General features: G+C 42.5%; 1 protein-coding gene across 5 annotated transcripts in view; it reads right to left on the reverse strand.

The window, feature by feature from the left end:
* Window positions 1-23,056, reverse strand: part of CCDC186 (coiled-coil domain containing 186) — a 224,493-nt gene extending 201,437 nt beyond the window's left edge. For 2 of the 5 annotated variants that reach the window (XM_033943154.1, XM_033943149.1), the window contains exon 1: window positions 22,881-23,014. The gene's annotated coding sequence lies outside the window, so the exon portion shown is untranslated. Of the gene's footprint in view, window positions 1-4,971; window positions 4,991-22,880 lie in introns of those variants that run through there. The other 3 variants (XM_033943150.1, XM_033943153.1, XM_033943152.1) reach the window with 3 other exon arrangements.
* Between the last annotated feature and the right edge of the window lie 570 nt (window positions 23,057-23,626).

The following is a 23,626-nucleotide window of genomic DNA, read 5'->3' on the forward strand; positions in this document are numbered from 1 at the left end:
AATAGGTGTAGGTTGCCAAATCTCCAATCTGCTGATAACAACCATGGACTACAGGTTATTCAGGAAAGAAATAAAGACCATACTCTTCAAGAAATCCCTGATTATCTTAACATCACGATTACCTCATTCCTCCTTTCTATTCCTCCATTTCCTTGCGGTTCAAGGCAGATTACAAAAGATTTATGGTTGGTCTGTTACAAGAAGAGATCAGTGGTCATGACTAGTGAAGGTAGAGAATAGGGCGGGTATTTTCAGAGAGTTAAGAAGAAGATAGGAGGAATGAGGTAATCGTGATGTTAAGACAATCAGGGATTTCTTGAAGAGTATGGTCTTTATTTCTTTCTTGAATAACCTGTAGTCCGTGGTTGTTATCAGCAGATTGGAGATTTGGTTATCCAGTTTCACTGCTTGAGGAGCCTATCAAATAATTGGAGCCCTGAGATACCGGGAACCACCGGAACAAAAGCAACTGCTGTAGCGTTATAATGGGAAAGCAAGCTGAAGTTCCCAGTGGAGTCCGCAATATGGATCCTAGAACCTGTACAGAATCCCATACTCTTGGTCATGGTGACCGAAGAAGAATGCAAACCTGAGACTGTGACCCATCGCCCTAGTCTCTGGGAAGAAACACATTTCTCTCCTATAAGAATAAAAACATCTCTCTGATATACCTATAAATAGTACAGGAGAAAAGAGCGCTGTGCAAATTCGAAGATTCACATCCAAAGAACTGAGAAAAAGAAACAACTCTTTTCGTGTCAGTCAAATGGCCCAACTTGAAGCAGTCAGTCAGAAGAAAGTAGGTGAATCGCCTGGTAGTGCCAAAACGGTACCACTGCCCACATTTTCTAAAATGTTCGTGAAGCCTTGGTGAAATGGCATGTGCCAAAACCGAAAGCGCTGCTCCAAGAGAGGCAAGCAACCCTAGTGCCGATTCGGAGTCCATAGTGAAAATGTAAATATTCTCCCAGTTTCTCTGCAGAAATGTGTAACCCTGAGAAACTAATTCAGCAGAATGGGATCTAGCCTACCCAATGCCCCCATCTTGGGCACCAAGCATTAAGTGGAATGTCCCTTAGTTCCTGAAGAACTGCCCTGAGGACCAGTAACACTTAAAAGGGAAACACAAAACATAGAGACTCCAAGAACGAACCGGAAACCTGAGGAGGATGCAAAGTTGCAAGCATCCTGAAAAATGTTCACAGCCCCCTGACCTGACATTATAGCGTCTTCTTCCTCATGAGAAAGCCTGAAGAGTCATTGGAAGAAGTCAAGATCCCCTCAGAAAGAAGTGCAGAAAGTCAGGGAACAGCAGGATGAAAACTGTAGGATCTGTAAGAAGAAACACTCCAAGGAAAAATCAAGGTTCACAATGTAAAGAGGAGTATACTGGAACCATGAAAACAGTACTAACTCCATGCAACATGAGCGAAATACGTATGTCCTTTAAAGTGAATACGTACTAGACGCAATCAAGATGCTGCATCTACCTCCTCATAGAACACAATAGCATCCTATCAAGTATCAGACAAAGCTCACATCACTAATGAGAGCTTCAGGGATGAAGCTAATAGCCACATAGCGCGTGCTCCTCTGCGGGTTTGATAGAATAGGTAACTGGCTCCCAGTTAGAAGAAGCTGTACAGCCCTTCCTGTCTGGTCGGGGGGTCCGTCTAGCATGTGTCATGAGAAAATGGAGACAGGAGAAACCAGCCTGATAAGCATGGAAATCTGAAGTTCAGGCCCCCTCAGAAATAGAGAAAGAGAATACTGGGCGCAGGAAGATGCAAAGTGTCATTATGCCCATAGAGACAGCCCGAACTTGCAAACTGTTTGTACTACCTTTAGGCATATATATCCTATGCCACTACTAGACGCATGCAACGCAGCACAGATGCCCAAATAAGAATGACAGTTACCAACAGACAAAGGCTCAATCTGCAGGGACCCCAAGAGAGACAATGAGATACCCGTGTGAAATACAGGGCACTATCTTACTGCTGATCTCACTGTACCGTGATTTGCCATATGTCGACCCAGTCCGGAGACAAACTGAGACTGGGTGACCTAGCACAGGTCAGAGTCTCTCTGGTAATCCCCTTGAGTGCTAACCCCAGAGTCCGATTAAACTAGCAGCTTCCTTCAAGTGAATACAGCAGGAACACAGACATAGACATATAAATCTGCCCAAGCTTATCCCATAGCTGGTGAAACACGTACAACTTGCCTGAACTGGAAAGGAGAGAAGCCACAGCATACCCTGACCAAAGTCAGCTGGAAATAAACTACCGGAATGCTGCAGTTCTCCCGCCATCGCCGGAGACCCAAGCGCACGCCTGATTCTCGCCAACACGTGGCCGCTGCATCAACACTCCTAGAAACATAGTCGGATTCAAGCCCCGCAAAATTTACCCTGCCCTGGCCTGCATAGAAAGAAAATCAGACTTGGGGAATAACTAGAAGAACGGTGCGATGCTTCCCACAGCACCGGAAAAAACATGTCCCATCTCATGCGCGCTGCTATAAACCGGCACCTGCACAATCAGCTGCACAAGGCCGCTTCAAACACCGACGAAAGAGAGCCTCAGAATAAACAGGACTACTACTGCTGCACTAAAACCCAACGAGGAGAACAAGTGCGAGCATGAAATCGCATCATTATTGCCACGCTGTAACCAACAAGGAAACCAAGCGCTTGCATGCAAAGGGCGGGAAAGTCACGGCTCCCTCAACAGATTTCTAGTCATTAAACTTAGCCTCAATAAAATATCCATTCCTTAAATGTACGTTGATCGAACCCACAGTACTAACAGAACCTGAAGTTTAAACAACAGTAAAAAAAAACACATACATACTCACAAGCTTGTTGTTAGGGCTGGTTGAAGCCAGTTAAGTGCTGGTTGTGCAGCACTAACAGTGCAAAATATAGCAACTGTGGCTTCCCTGTTTTTTGGTTTTTTTTAAACAGAGATGGAAAAGAAGAAAAAAATGGAGACCCAGTCAGACCCTCTATCATTGGAGGGAAGGTGAGGCAGGAACCTGGGGGGGCCCAGGTGTAACCCCTAAAGCTGGCACCGTTCAGCCGGACACCCCTGTCTCACTGAAGAGAAACCTCAACAGGAGAAATAAAATTGCCATCTCACTGAAGAGAAACCTCAACAGGAGAAAATAACTATCCAGTCACAGCCAGAATTCAGGAGCTAGTTGAATATTGACCATCACCTGCTGGGAGATAGAGCATACTGAAGATACAGGAGGAGTGCCCAGCCAATAGGACCACCTGTTAATCAGTTTCTCTATCTCCGCCTGCTGGTAGATGTGTGCTATTCCATTTGTCTCTGGATTCATCTGCTGCTGTTGCTAAAGAAATTTACATTAGAGGCTCTGGTAGAAACCCGTTTACAAAATATGTATTCTTCCCAATTAATATTTCCAAATTAATAAAGTCTCTTTGCTTATTTGTAAATGGGTCTCTACCAGAGCCTTTAATTCAGTAGCATAATTAAATGAAAAAACTATTTCTGAAGTTTATACGAACGGGCGGGGATGGAGGGGATTCCTCGCGGGAATGAGTGGGGACGGAGGGGATTCTTCACAGGAATGGGTGGGGATGGAGGGATTCCTCACGGGGACGGATGAGACTCCTCACTGGGACAGATGGTGACGGGTGGGATTTTGGCAGGGACGGGTGAGATTTCTGTCCCCACGCAACTCTCTACTCTCCACTTCCCTCTGCAGCAGTAGTAGAATTTTTACCAGCATGGGACACTTCGCAGCACCCACACGACACCCTCCTGCTGTTGCTAAGACAAACCGCCGCTCAATCCACTGCATGTGTCCCAAGCCGGCGCATGCACCACAAACCGCCCCAAGCCAGCGCACGTGCCGCAAGCTGCCCTATGCGGCTAGGGAGGCACACATCACGGCAGCAGGGATCACGGCCTCGTAAGTGCGCATGCGCACTTAGGGTTTTATTATAGAGGATAAAAGTACCAACTACAAAACTTCTTTCACATGTCATATAAGTGGTTCTCTCACCGCCACAAAATTTCTTTAATTAGGAAGTTCTGCACATGCTCAGAGACAGCAGTTCTGTCCCAGTGTTGTCAGATGACAATAAACATGTGTGAATACGATTCATTCCTACTTGATTACAGAGAAATTGTGTTTGGAGGAATTTATATATAACTAAAGGAGGAAAACATAGGAGGCAAAAACTAGACCCATTCCCCTCCTACCTATATGAGAACATTCCCGCTCAGGCTATTTCTTCTATCACCATTCTCATAAACTCCACCCTTCAGTCGGGCCATTTCTCCCCAGAAATGGGTCATATCGCCTTGATCCCACTACTGAAAAAATCTGACCTTGCACTTCCATACCATCCAGCTATCGCCCAATTGCAAATATCCCTCTCCTAACCAAGATACTAGAGTCCATCATTTCTTCCCAACTCTCATCATACTTAGAGAGATTCTCTATTCTTTTACCCTATCAATATGGCTTTCGTCCTAACTTCAGCACCGAATCCCTACTGTCTTCCCTGATTTCAAGGGTTCAACAACTTCACTCTCGAAACAAGTTCGCCGTCCTCCTACAATTTGACCTTTCCGCTGCTTTCGACGTTGTTCACCATGATATTCTTGTTTACCAACCTTCCTATTTCTCCTACTGTAAACCGCGTCGAGCTCTACGAACGTGGAGATGATGCGATATACAAACCTAAGGATTAGATTAGATTAGTTAGTAGAAATATACATCCCTCTTGGGACCTATGAAAACTCTATTTTCAGTGCCGATACTTAATTAAACATAAGCACATGTTGTAAGTTAACATACATTCCTAAACAATTTTACTGGTTTTATGATGATTGCCTAATTCTGACTTTTCCATCGGTTTAAAATATGAAATATAAATCTATCCCTATTTCTTTGGTTTTACAGGCAGAAAAAAATTACTGAACTCCTTACCTTTAAGTAACCTATCCGATTCTGAACCTAACAAAGGTCATTTTGTCAACATCTGGAAAAAAAAAAAAAAAGCTTTATCTAATTTTTTTAATCTTATGTAATACTGCAGAATTTATGTTTGTGGCATCCCAGAAATGTCTGGTCTATTTGGCCTTTGAATCAGCAATGAGACAAAATTTTTAGTAATAGTGGTATAAAAAAAGAATATCACATCACCCTGTTTGCAGAATTAACAAGTTGTTCTTGGCTTTAAATGTACAACTTTCCAGCTCCCCTCCATAACAAAACACAGTAATTTACAGTCAAAATCACATAGTAACACAGTAGATGACAGCAGATAAAGGCCAGCATGGTCTATCCAGTCTGCCCAACCTGATTCAATTTAATTTTTTTCTTCTTAGCTATTTCTGGGCAAGAATCCAAAGCTCTCTATTGTGCTTAGGTTCCAACTACTGAAGTCTCCGTCAAAGCTCTCTCCAGCCCATCCATACCCTCCCAGCCACTGAAGCCCTCCCCAGCCCATCCTCAACCAAAAGGCCATATATAGACACATACCGGGCAAGTCTGCCCAGTGCTGGCCTTAGTTCTTCAATATTTACTAATATTTTCTGATTCTAGATCCTGTGTTCATCCCACACTTCTCCTTGTGACCCTGGGCAAGTCACTTAATCCCCCCTTAGGCCCAGGTGCATTAGATAGATTATGAGCCCACTGGGACAGACAGTGAAAAAGGCTTTTGAGTACCTGAATAAATTCATGTAAACTGTTCTGAGCTCCCCTGGGAGAACAGTATAGAAAATTGAAAAAATACCGGTAAACAAAATCAACGAGACCATGCAACCTATGCAGTGTAGTTTATTCATACCAACTGCTAAACTGTACAATCTGTTCTCTCCCTTAGAGATCCTTTGTGCATTGTCCATGCTTTCTTTACCATTTTCAAAGGGAGGCCGTTCTATGCAGCCACCACCTTTTTTGTAAAGAAATATTTCCTTTCATTACTCTGAGCCGTTCAGAGTTTATGCACAATGCCTGGAATACAGCCACTTTATTAATGAAGTTGCCATCTGAGTCCTGAGTAGTACTTCTTTTATGTAACCTGTGTACTCTGGCGCTTTATTTATAGGGGGAAGACTTGTTGAGCAGCTTAAATTGGATAGTAGGCACTTTTTGTGAATGTGTCAGCCATTTTTGGATGCTGGCCATTGATCAAGTTTCAGATAAGTGCTTCGATCCTTCCATTATAGCAATTGCAAAGTATTGCACATTTATTAAGTCTTATTTTGGCATTGGTTTTTAATGAAAAGCACACAAATATATTGCAAAACATTCTAGTACCATCAGAAAGATAACTGATAAAAAAAAGAATTTATTAGAAACATCCTAAGATCCTATACAATAGAGATCTCTCTGAAAGGTTGATATGAGGGTTCATATCTTGTTCAAATCAATCAGATCCAATATATTTCAGGCATTAACTTTTCCAGCACTGTTCCTGAAGTAGTGGAAGAGATCCCCTTATCATTTGATTTGATGATCTTAAGGTGAAACAAAACAATACAAATTTCAAATGGTACTGAATTGACAAAATATACAAAAATTGAGAACCATTTTCAAAAGATCAAAAAGAGACACTGATTTTAGATTCCCTATGAAAATCTCAACTTTTCATTAAATAAATTAATTAAACTATAATCTTTTAATCAACTTAATGAAAAGTTGAGATTTTCATAGGGAATCTATGATCTTAAGGTGGCCAAACAGGTTAAAAAGGTGGTGGCAAAAGCTAGAAGGATGCTAGGGTACACAGGAAGAGGTATGGCCAGTAGGAAAAAGGAGGTATTGATGCCCCTGCATAAGATTTTGGTGAGACCTCTGCCTTAACCGCACAAGCCTTGAACACCTATGATTTTCAATGTTTGAGGCTTGTGCAGATGGGGACAGAGCTTGCAGGAATGGGGCAAGGGCAGGAAAAGAATCCACCAGGACGGAAAAATGAGTTCCTGTGCGGACAGGGACAAATTTGTCACTGTGTCATTCTCTAATACCTACTTAGCGTAAATGAACATGAGTCAAGTCTCTTTCATTTGAAAGGAAGCTCTGGAATGAGAGGGCATAGGATGAAGTTAAGAGGTGATATGCTCAGGAGTAATCTAAGGAAATACTTTTTTACAGAAAGGATGGTAGATGCGTGAAACAGTCTCCTGGAAAAGGTGGTGGAGAAAGAGGCTGTGTCTGAATTCAAGAAAGCATGGGTCAGGCACTTGGGATCTCTTAGAGAGAGGAGAAGATTGTGGATGGGCAGACTGGAGAGCCATTTGGCCTTTATCTTCCAGCATATTTCTATGTTTCAGTAAACTGAAACGTATTAATAGGACTGCCATGAAACAGTTTCAAAACTATACTTATTAACAGTACTGATATTCAAAGGAGAGATATACAGTAATTAATACATACTAAAAGGGAAACATAATACGTATGATGAAGCGATATGCCGCTAATGTTTTCTATAAAACAGCTTATTCTATAACCAAGGGGTCAAATGCAGATATTAGATGGGGACAAGACAGGTGGTATAGCATGCACTGGGATAAACAGATAAGAGGCTAACTCAAGGCAAGTTGTTTATACAGTTAAACAAATGGGCAAACAAATGGCAAATGCGCTTCAACGTGGACAAATGCAAGGTCATGCATATAGGGAAAAAGAACCCGTTGTTCAGCTACAAATTAGGGGGGGTATTGTTGGGAGACAGCAGACTCGAGAGAGACTTGGGTGTGCTGGTGGATGCATCACTGAAGCCATCTGCACAGTGCGCAGCAGCCTCGAAAAAAGCCAACAGGATGCTGGGCATCATAAAGAAGGGCATAGCAACCAGAACACGGGAAGTCATCATGCCTTTGTATCGAGCGATGGTACGTCCACATCTGGAGTACTGCGTTCAGTATTGGTCGCCGCACCTCAGGAAGGACATGGCGGTACTTGAGAGAGTCCAAAGGAGAGCAACGAAATTGGTAAGAGGGCTGGAACACTGCTCATATGCCGAGAGGCTGGATAGGCTGGGGCTCTTCTCTCTGGAGAAAAGGAGGCTCAGGGGAGATATGATAGAGACTTTCAAGATCATGAGGGGCATAGAGAAGGTGGATAGGGACAGATTCTTTAGACTGAAGGGGACAGCAAATACGAGGGGACATTCTGAGAAACTGAAGGGAGATAGGTTCAAAACAAATGCAAGGAAGTTTTTTTTCACCCAAAGGGTAGTGGACACTTGGAATGCGCTACCGGAGGAAGTGATCAGACAGAATACGGTACAAGGATTCAAACAGGGATTGGATGGATTCCTGAGGGATAAAGGGATCGTGGGATACTGAGGGAGGAGCTGGGAGGTAACACAAGTATAGGAAGTAAATCAGGTAATGAGTATTAACTAACCTGGTCGTGCATGTGCAAGACCGGAGGGCTAGGACTTCGATAGGAAGGCAGGACTTAAATGGGAAACCAAGGTGGCAAGGGAGCCCCTTCTGATGATTCAGACAGGTCTTGACCTGTTTTGGGCCGCCGCGGGAGCGGACTGCTGGGCGGGATGGACCTGTGGTCTGACCCAGCGGAGGCACTGCTTATGTTCTTATGTTCTTATACAAGGGACTGATTTAGTTAGTGTATATGGCAAATTAGTCCTGGTACAGAATGAGCATTTTGTTAAGCTATGGTGTCAACTTAGCCATTATAAAATGCTGTTCTGATACAATAGAATTATGAAGCTATAGTAAGAAACTTTCTGGAGGACACTGTTATGCTGAATAGTGGTACATATATTTGGATTTTGCGGCTCAAAACAGCCTACTAAAATGGCAAAAGCATGAGGCTGGAACAACTGCAATGGCTCCTGCATACCTCATATCTCTCATTTTCAATGATGTTGCCATGGGAAATAAAGTGTGCTTTCAGACTACTTCAATTCAAGAAAATGGTTAAAACTATGTTGTTTAAGACTGAGTTTGAATTATTCATACAATGAGTGCTTATAGTATAATTACTTTTAATATGTATTGTTTACATTTGTTTGTGATATTTGTTTTAATTATGTTTCTTTATTGTAACTTGCTCAGAATTGTTGGATGTTTGCGAATCATACATTTTTTTAAATAAATATAAATAAATAAAAATAAATGTTGATTTTTTTTTACAGATTCCATTGACAAATTGCGACTGCCCTGTGTAGGCGTGTTTTTTAGGGATGGAGAAAGAATTAGGCACCACTAGGCACGATTCTCTAAAGGACTCGGGCACCTGTAATGTAGGCCAGGGTTTTAAAGGTCTACATTATAGACACCCAAGTTTTAAATTAGGCACTACTAAGCACAATTCTGCAAATTGCAGAATCCACCAATGTCACTATGCCCAAATTACCCCTCTCCTCAGGTCACTTAATTGGCACCCTATCTGTTTCCACATACAATTCAAACTCCTCTTATTGACATACAAGAAGAGAATGACAAGGGGACAAAATGTTCCTCATCCCTATGGGAACTCATTTTCCCATCCCTGCCCCATTTCTGCAAGCTCTATCCTCATCAGCACAAGCCTCAAGTACTTTAAAATTATAGGTGTTCAAGGCATGCGCGGTTAAGGCAGAACCCAGGAATGGGGTAGGGTCAGGGATAGCGAAAAAATTCATGGGGATGGGACGGGGAATTTGAGTTCCCGCAGGGATGGAGAAAAATTTGTCCCCATGTCATTCTCTACATACAAGTGTATTCACTCCACAGCTCCAGAGTTATCTCTCCTCTCTCCCCTGCCCCCTCCCCCTCCCACCAATTACTCTGCTCATCAGGTAAGTCTCTTTTATCTGTACCCTTCTCCTCTGCAGCCAACTTCAGACTAGAGGTCTGCACGGAAACAGGGATCGCCAAAGTCAACGGAACTCCCACGGGGACCCCTCCCAGGCCCACAGGACTCTCACGGGGACCCCTCTGAGGCCGACGGGATTCCCAAGGGGATGTATCCGGGGTTCCCATTCCGAGGCCTACCTAATGTTGACTGTTGAAATTTTCAAGTTGAGACTGGTCCAGGTTCAGCACCGCAGCAGGAACAGCCATACTGAGCAGTGAGCTCAGCATGTAGGCGTTCAGTGTGGCTAAGAGCTGAGCTCACTACGTTGAAGCTGATTGGTCAGGCAGTGTCATATGCAAGGCTAGAGCAGGAAGTCAGCCTATATTTGGTGAGCTGCCCGAGTCCCCCAAATGCCCTGATACTGGCAACTGAGAGGAAGAGGAGAAGATCTGATTCAGAAACGGTGGCACGACCGAAGAAAATGCTTCACGTTGAATGGAGTGTTTAATCGGGTAAATCCCTTTTATTTTCCCCTAATGTCTTGTTTTATTCTCTGCTCTGGTTCACGCTTCTCTTTCCGTTTGCTACCAGCACGTCTCTATTTTGGTCGTATTCGGTGCTTCAGTTGTTTTGGTTTGTCCCAGTGTCTAATTTTTTTGGGGGGGGGGTTTGTTCTGGCATCATCGTCTATTCTATCTTACTCACTGCTGTATCTGGTTTCATTGCCTTTCCTGCTGTTTAGCGCATATTTCACACTTTCATTTTGATTATGTTACCCTGTGGCTTTACCTTGGATTCTCTCATTTATCATGTGGCCAGATTTTAGAAATGCTTATGGCGTTTCTATGTTTAATTGAGTTTGGTCCTCATTTTGGTTTTGTTACACTATTTATGCATATATTTGGCATTTTATTCATTGTGATTTTCTGCTTATTTGTGTGTGTGTGTGTGTGTATATATATATATTTTAAAAAAAAAATATATATATATATATATACTAGTGTTTAAGCCCGTTACATTAACGGGTGCTAGAATATATGCCTGCCTGTCTGTCTTTCTTTATTTATGTCTCACTCCCTGCTCCTGTCTCTTTCTTCCTTTCTTTCTGTCTCTCTCCCTCCTGCTATTTTTCTCTCTCTCTCTCCCTGGCACCATTTGTCTGTCTGTCTTTCTTTCTGTCTCTCTCCCCCCCCCCCCACTTTCTTTTGCAGAAGCAGCAGCGGTATTTCCCTTCCCCTCCAGGTCCCTGTGAAGTAGTAGCAGCATTTTCCCCCACCCCCCATTCCCTTCTCTCCCCCCCCCCACTTTCCTTTGCAGAAGCAGCAGTGATATTTCCCTTCCCCTCCAGGTCCCTGTGAAGTAGTAGCAGCATTTTCCCCCACTCCCCCATTCCCTTCTCTCCCCCCCCCACTTTCCTTTGCAGAAGCAGCAGCGGTATTTCCCTTCCCCTCCAGGTCCCTGTGAAGTAGTAGCAGCATTTTCCCCCACCCCCCATTCCCTTCTCTCCCCCACCCCCCACTTTCCTTTGCAGAAGCAGCAGTGATATTTCCCTTCCCCTCCAGGTCCCTGTGAAGCAATTCCCTTCTCTTACTTGAGCTGTCCTGCTCCTTTCGGCTCCTCCCTGTGATCTGGCCTGCTCTGTTCGGCCCCTCCCCCTTCCCTTCCCGCTAAAGCCGGCCACCATCGCACTTCTTGTACAGAATATTAAGAAATTCAAAAATGATACATTTAAGCAAAATGAAAATATGACAAATACTGTTCTTAATCAATACTATTAATCCCAAATAATTGATCCAAGAATTCTAAAGAGTGATATAAATAATAAATCACATCATATTTAAGAAGAAAAGCAAAATATCTAACTGTGGTGGTAGGAGTATTTCTAATTACTTTAAGTCATTGTTGTTACATTAACCCCTTCAAGGCGTTTCATGGTGAGGAACCCTGTTAACTGTGATGGTTCAAAGAATACGTATGTATTAGATCTATATTTGACAATACATTTGCAAGGGTATCGCAAAAGAAAGACAACTCCCATCATTGTTACCCCTGGTCTAAGGAGCAAGAACTGTCGTCTACGTTTTTGGATGTCCTTGGTCACGTCTGGGAACATCTGTATCTTTAGTCCCAAAAATTCTTTATGTCTGTTTTTAAAAAAACAGCTTCAATAACCAATCTCTGTCAGGTGATAAAACCACCGTTAAGTATAAGAGTAGCAGGTTTTACTAAGTCCTTTAATGATGTTTCCAAGATTGCCGTTACATCCATTTGTAAATCCTGGTTTTGTACTTGCGGAAAGGACTCTTCTTGTACTTTTGTCGGAAGATAAAATGCTTGTGCAAAAGGAGGAAGCATATCTTCAGAGATGTTCAATATTTCAATAAGATATTTTTTTAACATTTCCTTCGCTGAGATTGTTGAAGTTTTTGGAAAGTTCAATAATCTTAAGATTACTAGAGCAAGAATTATTTTCAAGGTTTTCAACTTTCCTTCTCAAATTAGTATTATCCCTAATTAGGGCAATCTGTACTTGTTTCACTTCTAACAACTCCTTTTCAATTTTTTCCACCTTAATTTTCATTATGGAAGTGTCCTGTTCAAAACTTTTAAATTCTTCCTTATGCTCCAATACTCTTTTTTCCAATTCTTTTATTTGTGGAAATAGTAACTGCCCCAAGCTTGCAACTAAGTCCCCAAAAGAATCCAGGGTAACATTGTTGGGCTTTGAAAAAAAACAAAAGTACCTGGCTGTATTGACTGAATTTCCCCAGTCACAAGGCTTCTCTCCCTTCCACCTTGTTCTTCTGTCTGTTCCAGTGCTGTTTCCACCGCAGGCTCTGTATCTTCCGAAGCCTGGCTCAGTGAAGCCTCCCAGGAAAGAGAGTCTACCTCTTCGGATAGACTGTCTTCCTTAGGTGAGCTGGCTTCCTGCAGCTGTGGAGGCGGAGTCCTGGCATCGGGGCTCAGAGTCACTTCCAGCCCAGGAAGGTTCACTACGGCATCATTCACTGCCGGGACCTCCAGCAGGCAATTCCCCAGCATTGTTTGCTCCTGCTGCAGGTGCCTCAAAAATTCATCTATCGTTACCAGAGGAGGGGTCTCCGGGCACTGTGAGGCTCCAACAGCACTCTTACCCCTCCTCTTTGGCATTTGACAAATACAAGATAAGACTGGGGAAAACTTTTGAGCGCGTCTCTCCCGCAGTCAAACAGTCGCGGCCATCTTGGATCTCATTGTTTCATCCTAAGTCTGTTTTAACTTTAATTGTTTGGTATTCCCCATTTCTATATACTTTGCTTAGAAATTCTTTTTATAAGCGTTTTTTTTAATCAAATTTTAAATAAATTTGAAACTGAGTCATATCTAGGGCACTTACTGTATCAATAAATGTAATAGCTTAGCTTGACATGGAAAGAGAGAAAACAACACTTATGACAAGGAAAGAAAAATGGCAAGCAGGCAAAAAAGCACCTACTATTCTATCATGCAAATGAAAACGATAACTATTTCCATGACCTTCATTACAAAACCTACACCACTCACTAAGGGTTTATGCTTACTCAAATTTTACTCTATCTAAATATATAAAACTGAAGAAGTACTGTACTGTGTTTAAGAGCTGCATGCGCTTAACATGTCTATACTAAAATCTAAGATATTAAACATTCAAATATGCAATTCAAATACAGTATCGTTAAAACAAACTTACTATAAATTACTCAGAGAAATCTCGGGCCATGTGGCTTACTTTACTCATGAGCAAACTCCAGTTTAATGAATAATGATTCATTCTGTATATATGCATTAACAAGTGACTCTGTAGGTTGTGCCCACAGAAATTATCATTAGCAAGCAAGGTCCTCTCCCAACAGAAGGCTTTTTGTTTTAAAGAGACTACTATACTATTCAGATTGATCTTCAAAGAAAATTCACTAAATTATCAAATCTAAATGAAAGCAGAACTTGTGACTCAAAAGGGATTGCTCTTTCCTAAGTATTAAACTGATGCCCTTGGCATGGATTACTAGGCTCCTGAGTCAAGGTGTCCACATTAAATACACAGCTTTGGCAACAAAATAAATCATTAATACCACAGGGATGGGAGGGGATTTATCTAAAGTGAATGGAGACAGAAAGGGATATAAGTATATGTCAACCAGATTATGTCCCCTTGCACACTATTTTTTAGCAGATTCAATTTCTTAAAGGCCCAAACTACTTCAGATTGATCTTTTGGCAAATACATTTAAATGAGATAGCTTAGAGCAAATGTATTTATTATATCTGCAGAATGGCAAAGGCTTGTGTTCTAAGCAGAAGTGGATCTGGTGCTTCAATAGACTCATTCACTGCATTCCAAGCCTCATTCTAGGGCTCCAATAGCTTCTTTTGGTACATTCCAATCCTCGATTTGGCAGTGGAAAACCTGTACCAGCTTCTCCTATGCTCAATCTCTCAAATGCTGGTTGGATATGCAGATGGAGAATAAAACGATACCAATAGGCTGGAGAAGGGACGATATCAATATGATGGGAATGGAACAGAGATGGAAAAGAATTGATTGGGGATGGGGAAGAGAGCTCTCAGTTGAAGCATCCGATACGTCTTTTTAAATTTTTTTTTGCTTTTTTCATCATCTTTATTAGTGACAATACAGAGGGACTTGGAAAGAAGAAAATGTTTATTTGCGGATGACACAAAAGTCTGAAGACAGCTCAAATGAAGAGAAAAAAAAACCTGATAAAAGCAGTCCCCTTGCACACAAATTACAAATGACTTTTGAAGGCCGCCGTTCATGAAGGTTTCTTGGCAGACTATTAGCTTGCGATGGTCTTCCCCACACTTTGAAACACACTCCCAGAAAAACTTTGCCTTATTCAAGACTCTCTCTTCGTCAGGAGGCAGATGAAATCATGGTTCTTCCCTAAGCCTTTAAAGGAAGAAGAAATCAACTACCTAGTCACACTCAAGGACTAAAACCGGCTACACTGTACACATGCTTATTCATGTCTACCCTAGCTGAAATCATATTCATGTACTTTCCTGACTTCATGTGCAATTTTTTTCTTCATTAATCACCTTTATTTTCTAACTCCTGTTATGCTTTATTATCTGTCTATACATTCCACCTCCGCTTTCACCCTATGCTGGCCATTAAGCTGTTTAAATGTGTATTGTGTTGACATTATGCTAATGTGTACTGTTAGTTCAGTTGAATATTTTTTAAGGGCTTTAATTGTTTATTGCTTGTGTTCGGCCTATTTTTGCCTTATACCAGCTTGAAAATTTCTTCACGATGGCAGTAAATATGTGCTTATGGGGAGAAAGAGAGCGAGCACGAGAGCGTCCTGGGAACACCTGCCCAAAATGGGAAAAGAGAGGCATGTGAGAGACAAGAGAGAGATGCATGGACATGGCTCAAGGGGGAAATGGATGGGTGCGCAGACACGGACACCAGGAGGTGTGGATACCCACAAAAGGAGAGCAAGAGAGGCACAAGCCATGGACAGGAGCCATACGGGGGAGGCACACAAGTCAGGATAGCATCCGGAGAGCTGCCAAAGAGGAAGCCGCAGCACTCAGAGCTTTGGAGATGCCATCCATGAGCCTCCCCCTCAAGAATGCGCTTTTTAAGCGGATTCTGAGATGTTATAAAACCATACAGAAATCAACTGAAGCAAATCCTCTTGAATCCAAAGTATGCAGAATATGGAGGCGAGCTTTAAAGCGTTCTAGTATTTTTCGAAGCAACTCGTTTAAAAACCAGTGAAACCTAGACTTTTACATATAGTACAGATACGTTTTTAGTCACTGAAGTTCAAGGGGCAAGGCTTTGAAGGCTCTCTGGTGTGGTCTTTTAAGAACATAAGAATTGCCACTGCTGGGTCAGACCAGTGGTCCATCATGCCCAGCAGTCCGCTCTCACGGCGGCCCTTAGGTCAAAGACCAGTGCCCTAACTGAGTCTAGCCTTACCTGCGTATATTCTGGTTTAGCAGGAACTTGAGTAACTTTGTCTTGAATCCCTGGAGAGTGTTTTCCCTATAACAGCCTCCGGAAGAGCGTTCCAGATTTCTACCACTCTCTGGGTAAAGAAGAACTTCCTTACGTTTGTACAGAATCTATCCCCCTTTAACTTTAGAGAGTGCCCTCTCGTTCTCTCTATCTTGGAGAAGGTGAACAACCTGTCTTTATCTACTAAGTCTATTCCCTTCATTATCTTGAATGTTTCGATCATGTCCCCTCTTTTCAAGGAAGAAGAGCCTGGTTTCTCTAATCTCTCACTATACAGCAACTCCTCCAGCCCTTTAACCATTTTAGTTGCTCTTCTCTGGACCCTTTTGAGTAGTACTATGTCCTTCTTCATGTATGGCGACCAGTCCTGGCTGCAATATTCCAGGTGGGGGTGTACCATGGCCCGGTACAGCGGCATGATAATCTTCTCCAATCTGTTTGTGATTCTCTTCTTAATCATTCCTAGCATTCTGTTTGCCCTTTTCGCCGCCACCACGGCTTCATTGACTTGTCAACCAATACTCCCAAGTCTCTTTCCTGCTTTATTATCTTTTCCTGCTTCACATTACTAGCTGATCTGGTGTTTAGGAATCTGGCTAATCCCAGTTCAGACTTAACTGTACTATCTAGAACCCTCTTTGCAGAATTTAATCCCTTTTGTGGAAGATGTAGGGCAGTGGTCTCAAACTCGCAGCCTGGGGACTACATGCAGCCCACCAGGTACTACTTTGAGGCCCTCGGTATGTTTATCATAATCACAAAAGTAAAGTAAAACAGTTTATTGATCATATGTCTCTTTAGCTATAAATTACAATATTATTATTAAGACTTAGCCAAAAGGAAAGATTTATAAACTATAAAGGGTTTTACCTCATGCAAAATTGTCATTTCTTTAATAAGACATTAACTATTTTTTCTGAGGTCCTCCAAGTACCTACAAATCCAAAATGTGGCCCTGCAAAAGGTTTGAGTTCGAGACCACTGATGTAGGGGGTAGTGGCGAGAACAGGATTGAGAAACTGCATTAGAGACATGGATAATGAAGGAAAAAGGAGAAGCATGGGTATAGATTTGAGAATGCTATCTATATACTTATCCACTCATAATGATAAATGATCAAGGAGAAGGAAAATGCAAACCTTTACTTGGATAATTGCAAATGCAACCAACTGGGAGATGTTCTTAGCTGGTACTGATGTTTAAATTATTAGAGCTCCTCTTAATAGTGACCCCCAAATTTTTTAGAAGCATGATACTATGAGGAAATATGTTGATCAGCAATTTTTCATTTAGTTTTACTACCACTTGGTTTCGATAAAAACATACTGAATACAAAGAGCTTAAATAAATGAGTAATCGTTAACACACAAAAAATAAAACATTTCAATTAAAAAAAATCAATATCTTTTATTAAATATTAAACTTACCAGACACAGAATAATTGCACCAATTAATAAGTGTAACGTAAATATGAGGGTCATTTCATAAATAATGCACACTAATTTTTTTAATTTACATGTTTTTGGTTTTTTTTCAAATATTTCTTTACAATCCTTCAATATAGTCTCCCTGCTTTGCAATGACCAAGTCCCTCCCTACGTCCGGAAAGCTTCATTATTCCATCCAAGACACCGTTTTTGTTCAGTTGTCGAATGGTTCGGGTAACGGCGGAAGAAGGCTCTTCCAGAGATGCAAAACGATGTCCACGCGTAGGTTGTTTCAACTTTGGAAAAAGGTCAAAGTCTGGTGGACTCATGTCTGGACTGTAGGGAGCATAAGGTAACGCCTCCAGCCGTATTTGTGTAGTTTTTCAATGACAATATTCCCTATGTTCAGGTGAGCGTTGTTGTGAAGAATGAGTGGCCCAGCCAAGAGCAACTGAAGTCGAGTTTTGTGCATTTTTCTGTGCATTTTTTGCAAAAATATCACGATAATACACTGCTGTGACACTTCTTCCACATGGAACTTTGTCTGTGATGATGATGCCTTCATGATCATAAGCAAAAATCATAATTTTTTGACTTTTGATTGAGCTCATCAAAATTTTTTTGGTCGTGGGGAAAATGGAGCACTCCACTTGTCATTGAAAAACTACGCGAATATGGATGGGAGGTGTTACCTCATGCTCCCTACAGTCCAGACATGAGTCCACCATATTTTGACCTTTTTCCAAAGTTGAAACAACCTACGCGTGGACATCATTTTGCATCTCTGGAAGAGCCTTCTTCCGCCGTTACCCGAACCATTCGGCAACTGAACAAAAACGGCGTGGTAGGTATTATTATCGTATGATTCACTGCTAGCATTAGTGTGGAGAAATGGTGCATTATGACTAGAAGCGCGAACTTCTCTTGGGTACCAAAGGCGTCCACATCATTGTACTTAATAAGAATAAGCAACTATTTATACTTGTATGGCAACTGGCTTAGATAGGAGACTGCTCGGCGCCGATGGATTGGGAGAGAAATTTTGTGACTCTGGTTATGACTTATTGGATTACATTGGCTGGGCTGCAAAGATGTTTGTTGTGGGTGGCATGTGGCCCATGGGCCACGAGTTTGACATGCTTGCCTTAGAATAACATTGCTGCACAAGAAAGGCATGTCAAATTTCTCAACATCTAACGTATCGTGGACTATCATTACTTTATCCCTTATAGATCTAACATTCTTTAATCCTACTTGTACCTGGCTATTCTATATTACTTTTTGATCAAACATATCTATTTCTATTACAGCATTTGTTCTTCCAACAACATGATTACAGTCAAAATCCCGTCAATTACCCATATTTCCCCTTCCCAAAACAATTGGTATATAACTCATTTTATACTAAAACAGTAAGCACAATTTTAAAATACAAAACAGGGACTAAAAGAAATAAAAACAATCACTCATCCACCTTATAGCTCACATAGTGGTTCACAAAGGGGCACACCAAGGGGCATTAAATGATTTTGCTGAAGGGACTCAAATTCCTCTCTCCCTTTGTGATCATAAGGGATGTATAGGAGTATAAATTGGCAATTTTTCAGATATATATCCTGGAATCATTGCATGAAAAACTTTAAATGCCAATGCTAAGGCCTTCAAAATATAATTGCATCTTGCCTGGAAGCCAAGGGAGGAGAAACATGGTCAAAGGTGCCAAGATTCTTTAACAATCTCACAGCAGCATTCCATACATGTTGAAGTCGGAGTAACTTTTTGTTGAACAGTCCAACAAATAACACATTACAATAATTCATATGTGATAAAACATATGCATAGAGTAATTGGTACAAAATCAGACTCTGAAAAATATACATGAATCAGAAGCATGGAATATAGCTATTCCTTGGTTTTGGCCAGGTATTAGTGACCTGGATTGGCCACCGTGAGAACGGGCTACTAGGCTTAATGAACCATTGGTCTGACCCAGTAAGGCTATTCTTATGTTCTTAAAAAGAGGTACTACTTTGGAAAGATGGTTAGAGAAAGTTAAACCTGCATCCAGTAATATACAAGTTTCAAGTTTCAAGTTTATTGGTTTTTAATATCCCGATCATAAAACAAATATCTGACCGGTTAACAATAAAATTTGAAATAGGATAGAAAGAATTAATTAATGGTGTATTAGAAAGATTAGTAAGAATCTGTGTATCTGTGGACCTGGTCCTTTGCTACCAAAATAGAGTAACTGCAGCCTAAGAACCACAGGAAGTAGGTTTGATTCCCACTGCAGCTCCTTGGAATTCCAGGCGGGTCACTTAACCCTCCATTGCCAGGTACAAAATAAGTACATGTATATAATATGCAAAGCAAAAGTAAAGTGGTATAACAAATTCCATCTCCTTTCCCTTTAACAGAAAATGAAAACAGCCTATCTGCAATGGGATAAAGGTATAAAAAAAATACCACAATACACACTCCATTTATTAACATTTATTTCTATTCTGCTTAAAACTAAGCATATCACAACCCCCCCCCCCCAACAACCCCCACACATAAAAAAGGTCATGTGTTAAAAAAGTATAGTCAAACAAAAAAAGTGTGCTGCAGTTCCTTTACCCACTATACCAGTGTAAACGCAGACTGTGCGTGGTCTTCGTCATAAGGCATATGGGAACAGACTTAAAGATCTCAATCTGTATACTTTGGAGGAAAGGCGGGAAAAGGGAGATACGACAGATGTTTAAATAACTCCGTGATGTATATGTCGAGTCTTTCATTTGAAAGGAAGCTCTGGAATGAGAGGGCATAGGATATAGTTAAGAGGTGGTAGGCTCAGAAGTAATCTAAGGTACTTTTTAACAGAAAGGGTAGTAGATGCGTGAAATAGCCTCCCAGAAGAGGTGGTAGAGACAGGATGTGGAATTTCTAGAGAGAGGAAGAGATAATGGTTACTGCAGATGGGTAGTAGATGCGTGAAATAGCCTCCCAGGAGAGGTGGTAGAGACAGGATGCGGAATTTCTAGAGAGAGGAAGAGATATTGGTTACTGCAGATGGACAGACTGGATAAGCCATGTGGCCTTTATCTGCCATCATGTTTCTGGCGAGGAGGAGATGCGCTGGTGCCCGATGTCTACTTAAAGAACGTGCCTCTCACTGAGTGGCAGGAAGATAATTCAAGGCTTCCTCTGACGCTCAGCTGTTTGGGGCTTCACCTGCCAGGTCTGCGCATATGTCTGTCGCTTTCTCTGACAACTTATTGAATGGGATTGCGGCAGAACGCTGGGAAACTAGTTTGCATGTGAAATTGTTTGAACAACAATTGTCATTTTTAAATCGGACAATTTTCGGCCCCCAAGCGACCCTGATGATTTTTGTGCATCTGGTCCTCACGACCACTACTACTACTACCACCCCCACCCCACACAGCTGCTCTTTCTCAAACTAGAGTTCTTCCTATCTTCACTGTACCCCTGTGTCCTCTATGACAATCACCTGCTATGGGACTGATTCTACTTATGTCTTTTCCAGTACTGCTGACTGCAATCCCCAGTCTAGTTGCATCTGCTTTCTTACTTTCTTCAGCTGTGCCATGTCAGACTGCCGCCTGGGAAGGAGTGGGTGCCAACTGCTCAATTCTACTCTATCCTGGACTGCCGTATTTAGCTACAATTATAGAAATATGGTTTATTTTAGACTTAGTATACAGCATTTAATTTAAAATCAGTTAATTGTAGAAAGAAATGCCACAGTTCTTATAGGACAGGAAAGAACCCAAACCAAATAAAGATAATTATTTTACCTTTAGTTCTATCTGCATATTAAATAATGGCTTAAGAAAATGCTGTGACCCTAATAACAGAGCAAGTCATATAGGTTCAAAACAATATCACATAGGGCTCCTTTCACAAAGCCGCGTTAGCGGCTTTAGCGCACATGACTTTTAATCACGCGCTAACCCCCGCACTGGCTGAAAAACTACCACCTGCTCAAGAAAACATAAGAACATAAGCAGTGCCTCCGCCGGGTCAGACCATAGGTCCATCCTGCCCGGCAGTCCACTCCCGTGGCGGCCCAAACAGGTCACGACCTGTCTGCATCACCAGAAGGTGCTCCCTTGCCACCTTGGTTTCTCATTTAAGTCCTATCTTCCCATCGTAGTCCTAACCCTCCGGTCTTGCACATGCACGACCTGTTGGGTTTCTATACTTATTTATTACCTGGTTAGCTTTCTATACCTGTGTTACATCCCAGCACCTCTCTCAGTATCCCACGATCCCTTTATCCCTCAGGAATCCGTCCAATCCCTGTTTGAATCCCTGTACCGTACTCTGCCTGATCACTTCCTCCGGTAGCGCATTCCAAGTGTCCACGACCCTTTGGGTGAAAAAAAACTTCCTTGCATTTGTTTTGAACCTATCTCCCTTCAGTTTCTCCGAATGCCCCCTCGTACTTGTTGTCCCCTTCAGTCTGAAGAATCTGTCCCTATCCACCCTCTCTATGCCCCTCATGATCTTGAAGGTCTCTATCATATCTCCCCTGAGCCTCCTTTTTTCCAGAGAGAAGAGCCCCAGCCTATCCAAGGTGAAGCCCCAAACAGCTGAGCGTCAGAGGAAGCCTTGAATTATCTTCCTGCCACTCAGTGAGAGGCACGTTCTTTAAGTAGACATCGGGCATCAGCTTTGTAAAAAAGGAGCCCATAGTGTTTTGTTTTTAATTCTTTATTGATTTGCAAACTGCAAATGCGCCGTAAATGAATCACATACATGTACATTGTATAATAAGCGCAGCAAACTTTCAAATATTTGTATAAATGTGAAATGTAATATGTTAAGAGGTTTGCCTATAGATAATATCACATAGTTTTAAAATACGTGCGTTTTCATTCGATAGCCCTGAAAATACGCCTCCGTTTCACCTAACAGGAAAGGCGACGTAAGAGAAAGGCGATGCAGGTCAATGTCACAACATCCCAACCTGAAATCAGGAAAGCTGACCAATAGGTAGCAAGAAAGAGCGGGTCGCGTCCAATACAGCAGCCTTAAAAAAACACCACCACAAGATCAGGCTTCTCTCAGCCTTTGCGATACAGATTCAGAAACGCAGCCAAATAATCGCATTCTTAGTTTCAGTGGAAACCTCAAGAGGTAAAAATAAAACTAGTAACGATGACTAATTCAGTGATTCCCAACCCTGTCCTGGAGGAACACCAGGCCAATCGGGTTTTCAGGCTAGCCCTAATGAATATGCATGAGAGAGATTTGCATAGGACGGAAGTGATAGGCATGCAAATTTGCTTCATGCATATTCATTAGGGCTAGCCTGAAAACCCAATTGGCCTGGTGTTCCTCCAGGACAGGGTTGGGAACCACTGGACTAATTAACAGCCGCCCACTACAAAAAAAAAAAGGAGCCAAACCAAAATAAAGCCTGACAGTATAGCTAACAGCTGCGGAGAGCACAAAGTCACCCAGGCATAATAATAATAATAATAATTTTATTCTTCTATACCGCCATCCCGAAAAAGTTCTAGGCGGTGAGCTAATACATGGGATAGAGATAAAATACTAATTAGAAGAAGGGACTTAAAAACAGATAAAGACAGCAAATACCGGCCTGGCAGATGAAATACCTCAAGTTGACTAGAAGGAAGCAGCCTCCGTCAGCCCAGCCTTACTTGATAGGCGATGGTGGTGCCCCCCCCCCCCTCCCTCCGGGGGAGCGGGGCCGATTCAGGCGAGAAGAGGCAAAGAAAGGGACGTGGCAAAACGGCAACCCGGAAGCGTCAGCCCGCTCCCCAGCTCCACAGAAGAAGAAGAAGGCGGCGGCTCCCCGCGAGGCCGCGCGCGGCGGCAGCTGGCAACGCGCTCCTCCGGCTCCCCTTCTGCCGCCGCCGCGGACCTGACTGCAGGGGGAGGCGGGGCCTCCAACGCGGACGTAACAGCGGCTGGGCTCGCGAGCCGCCCGAATGGGAGGAGGATAAGGGAGGACGGAGAAAAAGGGGGAAACCCGAGCGGCGGAACACCCCCACCCCCCAAAAAAACAACAACAAAAAACCTGTCGGCCAGCGCCGCGTTGAAAGGGGCTCGTCCGGAAACAAACGCAGGAAGAAGAAAGGGCCGACGCGCGACTCTGAGGGTCTCGCGCCTGCTGTGTGGAGAAAACGTCTTAGCCCCTTATTTGGCGTTGTTGCTCCTTATGTGTCTTCTATGCCTCTTAGGGGGAGATCTTCGGCCTCTTTACTTGGCACTGCTGCTCTCGATCACCATCAAAAGTTAAAGGGTCAATGTCCCCTGCCCCTCTCTACCTCTTCGTCCCTTTGTCTTTCCCTACAACATGAACACCATTTTGGTCCAGTGCTTTGGCTTAAAATTAGGG

Source organism: Geotrypetes seraphini, chromosome 4 (genome assembly GCF_902459505.1).
Source record: "Geotrypetes seraphini chromosome 4, aGeoSer1.1, whole genome shotgun sequence".
NCBI classification, from domain to species: domain Eukaryota; kingdom Metazoa; phylum Chordata; class Amphibia; order Gymnophiona; family Dermophiidae; genus Geotrypetes; species Geotrypetes seraphini.